Source organism: Salvelinus alpinus, chromosome 9 (assembly GCF_045679555.1).
Source record: "Salvelinus alpinus chromosome 9, SLU_Salpinus.1, whole genome shotgun sequence".
NCBI classification, from domain to species: domain Eukaryota; kingdom Metazoa; phylum Chordata; class Actinopteri; order Salmoniformes; family Salmonidae; genus Salvelinus; species Salvelinus alpinus.
In genome coordinates this window covers 35,983,565-35,996,063 of record NC_092094.1, presented here as the reverse complement: position 1 = coordinate 35,996,063, position 12,499 = coordinate 35,983,565, and the positions used below count along the sequence as shown (strand labels likewise).

Genomic DNA, 12,499 nt, shown 5'->3' with positions numbered 1-12,499 from the left:
AACACATTTAATGGTTTAGCAATTACGGAGGAGGTGGTTGGGTACCTATACATTCTATACGTGGAAAAGACAAACGTGGGGAGTGCAATATGCTGCATCTTGAACTTCAAACCCCAGTAGCATTATTCATGAGCAGTAATATTACAAGCTGTTTTTCTTCATTCCAGGCCTTGGACAATGTTGATGGATAGTCATTTTCACATGGCGGTTTGTTTGCCTTATTTATCTACTTTCCTGTCTGACATATTGCATATGCACCACATCATCTCCTCCATCAGAGAGAGAGAGAGAGAGAGAGAGAGAGAGAGAGAGAGAGAGAGAGAGAGAGAGAGAGAGAGAGAGAGAGAGAGGAAAAGAGAGAGAGAGAGAGAGAGAGAGAGAGAGAGAGAGAGAGAGAGAGAGAGAGAGAGAGAGAGAGAGAGAGAGAGAGAGAGAGAGAGAGAGAGAGAGAGAGAGAGAGAGAGCACTTGCAAGAGGCTGTAGTGATAATAGCAGAGACATTTAAAGAAGAAGGTGGAAAAAACACCCCCGTGATCCACAAGCATTTCATAAAGGCTCTGCTTTTCAAACCAGCTGCTCCAATGATTTTTTAACATCTATTAATGCAGAATTACTCAAATTACAAGCCTTCTTTGCACCAAGGCCCCCTTCCACTGCCCGTGTGAGATGGTGCACACCTCTGGGAACCAATCATAGCCCTCCCAGCCACCGGCAGCAGATGTAAGCAATTTACTTGTGATTTCTTCATATTCAGTGTGAGACGAGCTCCTGATGACCCCCGACCCTGGAGCCTGCAGGATTCTAACCCTATCAAATTAAAGCTCTCTGCTCACTTATTCCCCAGCGCTACTCCGGTGCTAAGCAGCCATCTCGCTGCATAGCAACGCCGGTCGGGCGTGCTTGCTCATAGGCCCTGCCTCATCAGCCGCTATTAGGGAAAATATACAGTGCTCTAATTGGATGAGATTCAGCTAAGGAAGTGCAGTTAAAGGTCATTTTCCACCGTGTGTCTTCTGCTCTTCAGAATAATTTCTGTGTCCTCCGTCTTTGGGAGATGTTAAACAATAGGGCTAAAGTTACAATCCTTTCTCTCTCCTCCTGACAGAGAGTGGCAGCGGCCGTGATGAAAGGAGAGTCCTAGGAATCATGTCAACAACATGGCGAGGCCCTGACTGTTGGTGCTCTGTGCCGACTGCAGATCTCCTCCTCTGTACTGCTCAGTGTCCTGGTGCCCACGGCCACGACCTTGTCGTTAGCCAATTTCATACATTTGCAAATGGCTCGAGGAGGCCGCCTCCTATTCTAATCAGCATTCCTTTTGCTGTAATCTTTCTTATCCGTGTCAATTTCCAAAGGATGCACTTTAGTGTATTTTCGGACACAGATTCTACATCACAGAATTAAAGGCCTTCGATGAACTACATGCTAACAAGATGCTAACAAATATCAACATTATGAGAAACTAATGGCTGTGTTTGCTTTCACATAGCCACCATCATGACAGGCTGAGAGAGTTTTTCAGGCCCCACACTATTATAATAGCTAGCTAGAAGATGGAAATCTACTTGGACATTACCATTGATTTTTCTTTCCTCTTCATTCTGTTAATAGGCCGTCCCTATGGTTTCAGAGATACATCTTTTCTGGAAATCAATATTATTTCAATGTGTTTTCCAGGGAAACGTGTATCACTCAGCTTTGGTCCTGTAGATACATCACCTCAATTAGTATGATTTAATTTTGTCTGATTATCTAAAATAGATATTTACCAGACTTAATGGAAGCTTATCATACATAGCTAATATATGCTTTTCGATATGTTGTTAATTGATTAGCATAAAATATGTAACAATGGATAGCTTTGGTTACAATGCCGCTATAATCTAATCATGATCATCACAACATTTGCCAAAACAGGCCCTGAAGTAATGTTTAATTTTCAGTCGCTACCTGGGTGAAATATCATCCTGATGAAAAGCTTGGTTGCTTCAGGACTCAATCAGCCTGAGTAAATGCTGCAGTTTGTGTGGACTCATCTATGAGTGGGGGGCTTTAGAGGCTCCCTGTCAGCCAATTTTACAGCTGGAAGGGCAAAGGCCTTTTGAGCTCCACTGGAGAACTGAGGAGCATTCAGCGAATGAGAGGGTTGGGCCATGCAGTCCCACGGCTTCTCCCACCTTTTGTCCTGACTGAAAGGCTTTGCCGCCTGAAACGCTTCACTTGACAGCCCAGTGTTTGCTGTTGGACAACCTGATTAAAGCAGGCGAGACACACACACACATACACAGCCCTAAGCCTATATACAGTATGACTTCCGCCACCCCCCAAGATACTGTATTTGCCCTTGTGGCTCGGGCGCTCTGAGAGAATGCAGGCGCCCATTGATCTGTGCCTGATAAAGCCCTTGGCATGGTGTGCAAGGTGCCTTATGTGCTTCATTCCGCTCAGGCGAGTCCATTTCAGAGAGCTGTGGCTGAGCTAATGTGGGCCCCACTGCGCCAGTCACAGCCTTTGGGACTGGGCCTAAGTGCTGTGAGTACTGACGCTTTGCTCTGAAATTCTCTTGCGCGGCCAGAAGTGCAGCACTTTCACACGTCCTTTGGCAATTCCTTCAAGCTCTTCCCACCGAACGTCTGGACAGGTAGTTAGGTATAAGAAGAAAACAATAGATAAACGACATGGAAATGTATAAGCTGAAACTTTAGCGTCAGAATAAATGAGTGTTTGAAAGATCTCCCAAGCTTAATGGGGGAAAAGTAAACAACAAAGTAACATGGGATGTAGTAAAAGGTTAAACAAAACTCAGCGCTAGACAATAGTGAGGTACCACCTGTCCATCTATACAATCACCATGTCTCTTTTAAAGAGTGCTTTGTGACTGCTGAGCACACACTTCTGTCTGAGACATCTGACAGATGCTCTTTGAGGTCTATTGGCTTAGATCCTGCTGCCTGTCACCTTTCACATCTCGCTGGGCCCAGAGGTGACTCTGTTGCCATTGAGCTCCATACGTTATCGGCCCTAACACAATCGAATGCACGTTCAGCAAAAGGAGGTCGAAGAGGAGGCAGGCACTGAGGCGCCCTCATGCACAAAGAGGTCCAACCCCTGTGACCTCTAGCACCTGAACCATGACCCTCATTTACAAGCAGGTTCCCTCTGCAACAACTGCATTTACACAGGGTCAGCTCAGATCTCTGTTCTCCAAACGGCTCTAAAAAGCAGAGGGATCATAATCATATAGTGTTCCCTGAGACCTGGGACATTGGTGCACACCGGTAGCATATGAGAGTAAGGTCAGGACCCCGGTCTAGCAGAAAATACAGCACATTATTTGGACAACCCCACACATACAGACACACTGCAGTAAATCTATACACAACTATCATCTCAGCCTAATAGACAATGCATTGTCGCAAGCCTTCGAAGTATTAGTTCAACAGTAACACCGTAAGTAGGAAAAATAAATAGTTTCTCAGGTTCTCACAAACTCTTCAAATCAGAGACACAAGTTTTTCTTCTGGCCTTAAAATGTGATCATTTTTAATTTACATCCAAAATACTGTATCCAGCATATGTAAACATGATAAACCAAAATGAATTTATAATCGTGTTACTCAAACTAAACATCATTTATTTGAGATTATCAACTGGCAACATTCCTTTTTTCTTCTTCTTCCTCTTTTTATTTTTGTATTTGTAAGAAATCGCATCACATATTCTTTTGGACACAGTGAAACGTCTGAAATGTGATGTCACAGAGGAGTTCATTGTAGTTGATTGTGCCTTCTTGGCATACAGCTGTACTGAAACAGTGCCCTTATTGCTGAGACATCTCAATAAAAGTGAAAAAGAGGTATTTTTTTGCTCTGACCTTCTGGCAATACTAAATGGTCCTATTAGGGGTGACATAATGCACCATTTTATGGTTAATCAAATTCCCACAGAGGTCAAGAGTGGCAAATCAATCAGCCCTACAGCTGAAACTTGACAGATGTTGGCTAATTTTCATCTGCTTCACATTAAATGGATTTTGTCTTAATATGTCAAATATTTAAAATTGTCATTACAATTTTCATTACCACACCCTTACAGTGAAACTGATTTCTGTGTTCCTGGAATATTAGTATGACATGACATTAGATGAAGATCCAACACAAAGTAAATGCTTTATAACTGTAATATTGGCAATATATTAATTTTGTTCAGAGCACATGCTGGGATCTCTTGTACAAAGACCAATTAAATTCCAGAGGAAAAGACATCAATATTCTTGCAACATATTGTTTCACCTTGTATATTTCAGCTGAATACACAGCACATACTACACCTGTCAACTGACAACTACACTCTCATAATACACTTATATAGAAAGAGAGTTGGAGAGAAAGACGGAGAAGGAATGAGAAAGAGATGCAGACAGAGCGATTGAGTGAGTAGATAGAGAGAGACAGAGACAGACCAAGTGAATAGAGAGAAAGAGGCAGGCAGAGATGGAGAGGTCACAGCGACCGTGTGATGGTCGCTGACACGGGAGTTCAGCCGGCGGTCAGGGGAAGCGGTTGAAGATGAAGGAGCCACACAGGCCAGGCTCTGTGTGCAGGTGCCCCCTTGCTGCCCCGCGCGCTTTCATCCCCCATCCACTCCCACATCGCCCCGCCAGCCATCCACCAATCAGGGCACAGGGGGGGCGGCGGCCCAGCGGGGCCACATCAAAGCTGTCTCTCGGTGAGAGGCTCAGGGCTGAAGCTGGCACAACACAGAGGAGCACAGAAGAAAGCAGGGACGGCCAGTTAAAAAACGGGAGTCCAAATGGACCCTTTCTTGCAGAAGGGCACCACCAGAACAAAACATTTCATTCTCTTCACAAACCAGCATTATGCCAGCCTTGCACCCCAAAACCCAGACATTTTTCTCACTGCCTTGAGCCAATGTCCCCCTTGAGTGTGTGAACAAGAGGGCTAATTTAATAAAGAAAATCCAATCTTCCAGTTTGGAGGAACAAAGTTAGATTTGAATGAGTACAATATGTTCCCTTCTTTATTTAAAAAAAAGATAATTTCATAGCTGAAATCAAAGCATTGGAGAGACTGCTTTTCAGTGGGGGCGTGGAGACTCAGACTCCGAATGTCATTTTCCCTTCAAATCTATTCAGACATAGTATTTCCATAGAACAGAGACAACAATAATACATACTTGGTAATCGAATGTAGCTTAGGACCAAACCATGTTTCTTTAAGTGAGAAAAAATGTATCATAATGACAGAAAATAAATTCATATAACAATACTTTTTAAAAAGTAAAACAATTACTAAAACTAAAAAAATGTTAAGTCACTGTGAAGTTCTTGTTGATTAACAATAATGAGCTCAAACTCTGATTAGCAGTGCACTTTAGAGACTTTAAATGAAGAGGGTAAAAAAAATGACTCAAATGTATTGTATTGTGAACAGTATGTTCTATGTTAGAACTGACACAGTTACTAGCTGTGCCACTAGAGATCCTGGTTCGAGTCCAGGCTCTATCGCAGCCGGCCGTGACCAGGAAACCCATGGGGCAGTGCACAATTGGCCCAGTGGCGTCCGGGTTAGGGGAGGGTTTGGCCGGCAGGGATGTCCTTGTCCCATTGCTGTCTAGTGACTCCTGTGGTGGGCTGGGCACAATGCACGCTGACATGGTTGCCAGGTGCACAGTGTTTCCTATGGCTTTTGGGTTAAGCGGGCATTGTGTCAAGAAGCAGTGTGACTTGGTTATGGGGGGAAAAAGTAAAAAAATATCTAATGTGTGAAAGTTAAATATTTCCCAAAAATATTTTTTGAATTTCGCGCGCTGCCTTTACAGTGGAATGTGGGGCTAGACAGGTTATGGGGGGGAAAAGTAAAAAAATATCTAAAATAGAACTGATTATGTGACTCCCAATCAAATAGGTGGGAGACTCAATGTGCCATGAAACTACAGAGAGAAAGTCTGCTTTGCCTGTTCTCCAACCTTTTCTAGCATGAGAGTGAATAAAAAAAAATGAAATATGTCCCCAGCTACAAAATAAATTATAGCTTTTAAATAGGCTCCGTCATGAGACTATGCGAGACCCAAATGCAGACACAGGAGGCAGATGGTTGGAGTTTAAGATGTTTAATAAATCCAAAGGGAATAGGCAAGAGAATGGTCGTGGACAGGCAAAAGGTCATAACCAGATCAGAGTCCAGGAGGTACAGAGTGGCAGGCAGGCTCGAGGTCAGGACAGGCAGAATGGTCAGGCAGGCGGGTACAGAGTCCAGAACAGGCAAGGGTCAAAACCGGGAGGACTAGAAAAAGGAGAAAAGGCAAAGCAGGCAAAGCAGGAAAACGGGAAAAAACGCTGGTAGGCTTAGACATACAAGACGAACTGGCACAGAGAGACAGGAAACACAGGGATAAATACACTGGGAAAAACAAGCGACAAATGGAGGGGGTGGAGACAATAACGAGGACAGGTGAAACAGATCAGGGTGTGACAGGCACATTCTTCTCTTCTCCTCTCCCCTGTAACTCTTCCCGAGGTCCTTAGTGTACAAGAGAAAGTAGTGCACTATTTTCTGTCAATATACCTGGTAAAATAATGGTTAATAAACAACTGTAAGGGAGGCCTTATAAGAATTCTCCCAAATTCTTTTTGATATTTTCCCAAATGATGTTGTTTTATATTCTTAAAATAACAATTGAGAAACAACTAAATTGGATGTTCTGAGTTCATGTCAATGCTTAAATCACATCAGAAGACATTATTTTTTTGGTTTGGAAGAAAACTAACACATTTAGATTTTTTTGTGTAATTCCCCTTTATTTGTGCATCTAGTGAAGCCTCGTTCACACTACCCATAAGCACTCCGTTACATTGGGCCAGATGTCATTTCAATGGGGACGTCCACAACGGAGTGGAAAAGCAACGCCCCCTTGCGGTTCAAGGCTCCGTTGCGAAACGGACGCCGCATACTTTTAAATTTTTCGAACTTTGCGACGTCTTCAGTCAGCCAGAGTCCGTCGAAGAACAGGAAGTTACCAAACCACAGAACAAGATGACAATGTGGTTTTCTGGTTGGCTATATTGGACAGCTAGCAAGTTGTAAACATTTATCCATTCCTATAAGTGAGTACTATTTTAATAGTAATGTTAAATAAGCTGTTAAGCTAGTTATATTATATGACTGTTTCCTCGAGTTTCAGTTTATTGTGGTGGTAATGACATTTATTATTGATGATAATTATTAGGTGGAAGTCGCTAGCTACAATGGTATCTTCAACCTAGCCTAGCTTTACATCACAATGTAAACGGGGCATGACAAATGTGCCATCTAATGTGTCAGTCTAGCGATGGTTCTGTACTGCTGCTGCTCATTTTATTGCAAATGATATACTTACTCATTATATACTTCTGCCATGTAAGGCTACTTTTCAGTTAACATTTAATTAAGAAGGTTTTGGGAAAGTATTTCTGTCAACCCACAAGACGGTTATCACATAAACTGGCTACGTGATAGACAACGTGTGCACCACACACAGACAGACAAGACGCAATATTAATTGGCAGATATTGTTAGGTTTGTCTTTTTAAGCCAATAGTGGCTAACCAGGGACGGGATGATGTAAATGTTGCATTGATTAGATAGTAGCTGTGGGAGCTTGTGGGGTCTGATACTTGTGAGATTTGTTTATGAGTTTGTGGTGGAACACGTGAAAATTGCATGTACTTTCAGAATTGTTTGGCGAGCTCCTCATAGGTGGGCTGCGAGCTACTGGTAGCTAGTGGTAGACCTGTTGGAGACCCCTGACTAGGGAGTATCCAACTAACTAAATTAATAGGAATAATGACTGAAGTACTGTTTCAAACATAGACAATGTTTTATAACTTGATTTCAGGTAAAGCTAAAAGCTACAAGCAATTGCACACTCTAACAATTATGAAATTAATAGGTGACAGGTACAAACAAGATGTTATCAAATTGTTGTCATTTTGGACAATCAAGCCCATGCTTGATGAGGTATCCCTGCCTTTATGCCGCATTCTCCAAACATATGACTTTCAATATGAGCGCTTTCACATTGAGTCGGTTTTTCAAAATGAGAAGCACCCCTGCACTAGACAGGAGCAGACTGAACAAATGCATGAGCTCTACAAAACAAGTGTCAAGACCCTCAGTGAGTATGATGCACAATCCAGTGAGCTCTTGCATGTAAAGGAAAATAATGGGTTCCTATGGTAGAAGACGCAGACACCCATGAGTGAGCGTGACTAAAGAAGGACAATGAAGGGGTTCCTCACCACACAGTAGATTACATGAGGCAGGCAATGATAAACAAAACAACAGATATCCAATTATGTGCCACAACAGAGAAATAAAGAACCATTTGTCTGTACAATAATAATCGTTTAAGGATTCGCTTCCCTGCCCTTATGGTGCAGTAGCTAAGTCAATTGAGCAAAATGTAACCAAAAAATACAGAGGGACAAATGCTTACTCTTACTTAATGAGCATCTTTTGTTTTTGCCAAATGCACTTCATTCCCATCTTTTTCCCTAATGAAAGCAAACAAGCCTGTGATCAATACTGAACACAACAACAAAACCCCCAAGTGACTGAGTGCTAGCTAGGGTGAGCTGGAGAAATGGGTTTCACAGACTGAACTCATGATCCACTCATGTTTTGTGTCGTATCAATAGTGTAACCTTCAATGCATCTTCAAGTCAAGATGCATGAATTTAAGCTCTCTCTTGAGTGTCCCATAAGGCAAGAAAACATGACATTTACCCAGGGCTCTGTGTACATTAGTTATGTAATGTCTGGAGACAGAGAACAAAGGCATAGCTTCCATTGTCTTTTGCCCCTGAAGTCTCACTAGTATTGACTGACATTACTCATGTGGTAAAGACATACACCAATTACATCTGTCAAAGCATCACTTTGAGAAGCTAAGCCTACGGGGTGTAAAGTTGATCACTCGAGAAGCTAAGCCTACGGGGTGTAAAGTTGATCACTCGAGAAGCTAAGCCTACGGGGTGTAAAGTTGATCACTCGAGAAGCTAAGCCTACGGGGTGTAAAGGTGATCACTCGAGAAGCTAAGCCTACGGGGTGTAAAGTTGATCACTCGAGAAGCTAAGCCTATGGGGTGTAAAGTTGATCACTCGAGAAGCTAAGCCTACAGGGTGTAAAGTTGATCACTCGAGAAGCTAAGCCTACGGGGTGTAAAGTTGATCACTCGCGAAGCTAAGCCTACGGGGTGTAAAGGTGATCACTCGAGAAGCTAAGCCTATGGGGTGTAAAGTTGATCACTCGAGAAGCTAAGCCTACGGGGTGTAAAGTTGATCACTCGAGAAGCTAAGCCTACGGGGTGTAAAGTTGATCACTCGAGAAGCTAAGCCTACGGGGTGTAAAGTTGATCACTCGAGAAGCTAAGCCTACGGGGTGTAAAGTTGATCACTCGAGAAGCTAAGCCTACGGGGTGTAAAGTTGATCACTCGAGAAGCTAAGCCTACGGGGTGTAAAGTTGATCACTCGAGAAGCTAAGCCTACGGGGTGTAAAGGTGATCACTCGAGAAGCTAAGCCTACGGGGTGTAAAGTTGATCACTCGAGAAGCTAAGCCTACGGGGTGTAAAGTTGATCACTCGAGAAGCTAAGCCTACGGGGTGTAAAGTTGATCACTCGAGAAGCTAAGCCTACGGGGTGTAAAGTTGATCACTCGAGAAGCTAAACCTACGGGGTTAGCTTCTCTTGTTTAATCACCAAAACACATGATATCTTTTCAATTTAGTCGTTTCAACTACCAGTTAATCCAATAGCAAACAATGCAAGATGTGTTTCAAATCGCCGTTAGAAGTACTGCTGCTGAACGGAATATGCTACAGTACTGTAAATTACACAGTTTTCACAATAGGCAATACACTTACATTACCCAACAAAATTGACAGAAAATCTGAAATGTCCATAATATCTAACCAATGTATAATCAAAGGTGTGATCAATGAAGACATCCTCTACTGTCACGTTCTGACCCTAGTTCTTTTGTATTTTCTTTGTTTTAGTTGGTCAGGGCGTGAGTTGGGTGGGTTCTATGTGTTGTGTTTCTATGTGGGGTTTTCGTTTGGCCTGATATGGTTCTCAATCAGAGGCAGGTGTTTGTCATTGTCTCTGATTGGGAGCCATATTTAGGTAGCCTGTTTTGTAGTGTGTTTTGTGGGTGATTGTTCCTGTTATGTTGTTCATGTTCGTGTGTTCACTATTTCGGGACTGTAGCGTCTTCGTTTATTTTGTTTGTTTATTGTTTTGTTCTTTCTTAAAAGTATTCGAAATAAATATGAATACTCACCACGCTGCATCTTGGTCCGACATTTCCTACTCCTCAGATGAGGAGGACGAAGACTACCATTACATCTACAATCATTCATGCAAAGAAAGCATTTTATTCTTAAGATATAATTGCAACACAGCTGTAGTGTATGTGATCAAATGTAAGAAATTAAATGAATCAATCAAATTGAATGAAAATAAAACATAACGTTTAGCACGCATTCATTTGCATCAAAGCCTGTCTTGAACATTTGGCCATACATTCTCATCCACATCACAGTGAATGTCATTGTTTATGCACCGTGGGAAAAACCTTTTGGCATGGCGAATCTAAACTTGACATTGTTCTGCATTGATGTCGTCACACGCCTCATCCATGGCCAGAAGGAGGGTGGCACGCTCATGGGGATGGCGATCATACACCTTCCACCACCATGATGAGGAAAGGAGTGTATGAGGGAAGGTATAGGATCACAAATTGGGGATAGGTATGAAACCATACCTGAACTACCTCTGCATGGTGGAACCTGACATTGTTCCACACAATGACATAGGTGACCCCATCACCTTGACAGGCCTGCTCAATTTCATTAAGAAACACAATGAGGTATGCAGCGTTGTAGGATCCAAGTAATGGCCTATGTCCTACCACACCATCTTCCGAGATAGCTGCACACATGGAGATGTCCACATTGTCGAGGCAATTTGACGGTCGCCCGTTTGCCGATGAGGTTCCGCCCATGGTGCCGAGTTTGGCCAGGTTGAGGCACTTTTCATCAACAAAGATATACTTGTGATGGTTCACAGCAGCATCAAGCACCATCACCATCTAAACATATATTTTGGTTAGTTATTTTTACAGTATAGTTCCAATATGATTTTGTCAAATAGCATGTGAATCAAATAGTAACAGTAATACAGTATATAGTGCTATACCTGAACATACTCGGATCGCAGTTATTTCACCCGGTTGTTGTTTCTCTCAAAAAGGCACCAAGTAAATGTGTTTTATAGATACCTGGTGTCTCTTCAAAAGGAGGGAGATTGTTGGTAGGCTGATGGATGCAACATTGGCAAAGGTGTCATCGTTCAACTCAATGGCCTTACCACATACATTTTCCCTGACACTGAAAAAGTACTCGTTACATTTTGAATGCTTAGCAGGACAAGAAAATGGTCCAATTCACACACTCAAGAGAACATTCCTGGTCATCCCTACTGCCTCTGATCTGGCGGACTCACTAAACACTAATGCTTCAATTGTAAATGATGTCTGAGTGTTGGAGTGTGTCCCTGGCTATCTGTAGATTGAAAAACAATAACATTGTGCTATTTGGTTTGCTTAATATAGGAATTTGAAATTATTTATATTTGTACTTTGATACGTAAGTACATTTTAGCAATTCCATTTACCTTTGATACTTAAGAATTGTAACGTCTGCTTCCAACTCACACTCTCAAACACATAGATCCCCTGAATGCAGCTCACTTCCCAGCTCACACTCTCAAACACATAGATCCCCTGAATGCAGCTCACTTCCCAGCTCACACTCTCAAACACATAGATCCCCTGAATGCAGCTCACTCTCCAGATCCCAATCACCTGAATTCTGATCACCTGTTCACATACCTGTATGTCATTTACACACACTATTTAGTTCAGTTCTTCGCACCCCATCATTGTGAGATATTGTTTGTTTTGATACACATTCTATTCGGAGTGCTGTTATTTCCATATTAGTCCTCCTGTGCATCGTAGTTTTTGGCCATTCTCACTAACGATGCCTTTTTGCCTATTCCCTGCCTGTACTTTTGCCTATCAGATTTCCTGTCATCAACCTCTTGCCTGATCTCCCGGACTATGCTATTAGCCTTTTCCCTGCCTGTACTGTTACCTTTTCGGAGTCCCTGTGTATGACACCACTGGTGTCCCCCAGGGCTCTGTTCTAGGCCCTCTCCTATTCTCGCTATACACCAAGTCACTTGGCTCTGTCATATCCTCACATGGTCTCTCCTATCATTGCTATGCAGACGACACACAATTAATCTTCTCCTTTCCCCCCTCTGATAACCAGGTGGTGAATCGCATCTCTGCATGTCTGGCAGACATATCAGTGTGGATGACGGATCACCACCTCAAGCTGAACCTCGGCAAGACGGAGCTGCTCTTCCTCC

The 12,499-nt window shown here is 42.7% G+C and overlaps 1 long non-coding RNA gene across 2 annotated transcripts in view; it reads right to left on the bottom strand.

Annotated features, from left to right (window-relative positions):
* LOC139584716 (uncharacterized) overlaps positions 1–12,499 on the bottom strand; it is a 123,115-nt gene that overhangs the window by 37,473 nt on the left and 73,143 nt on the right. Inside the window, exon 3 of one of the 2 annotated variants that reach the window (XR_011676818.1) lies at positions 3,415–4,749. The exons of the other annotated variant lie outside the window; for it this stretch is intronic. This is a non-coding gene — a long non-coding RNA (uncharacterized lncRNA). Of the gene's footprint in view, positions 1–3,414; positions 4,750–12,499 lie in introns of those variants that run through there. 2 annotated transcript variants of the gene reach the window in all.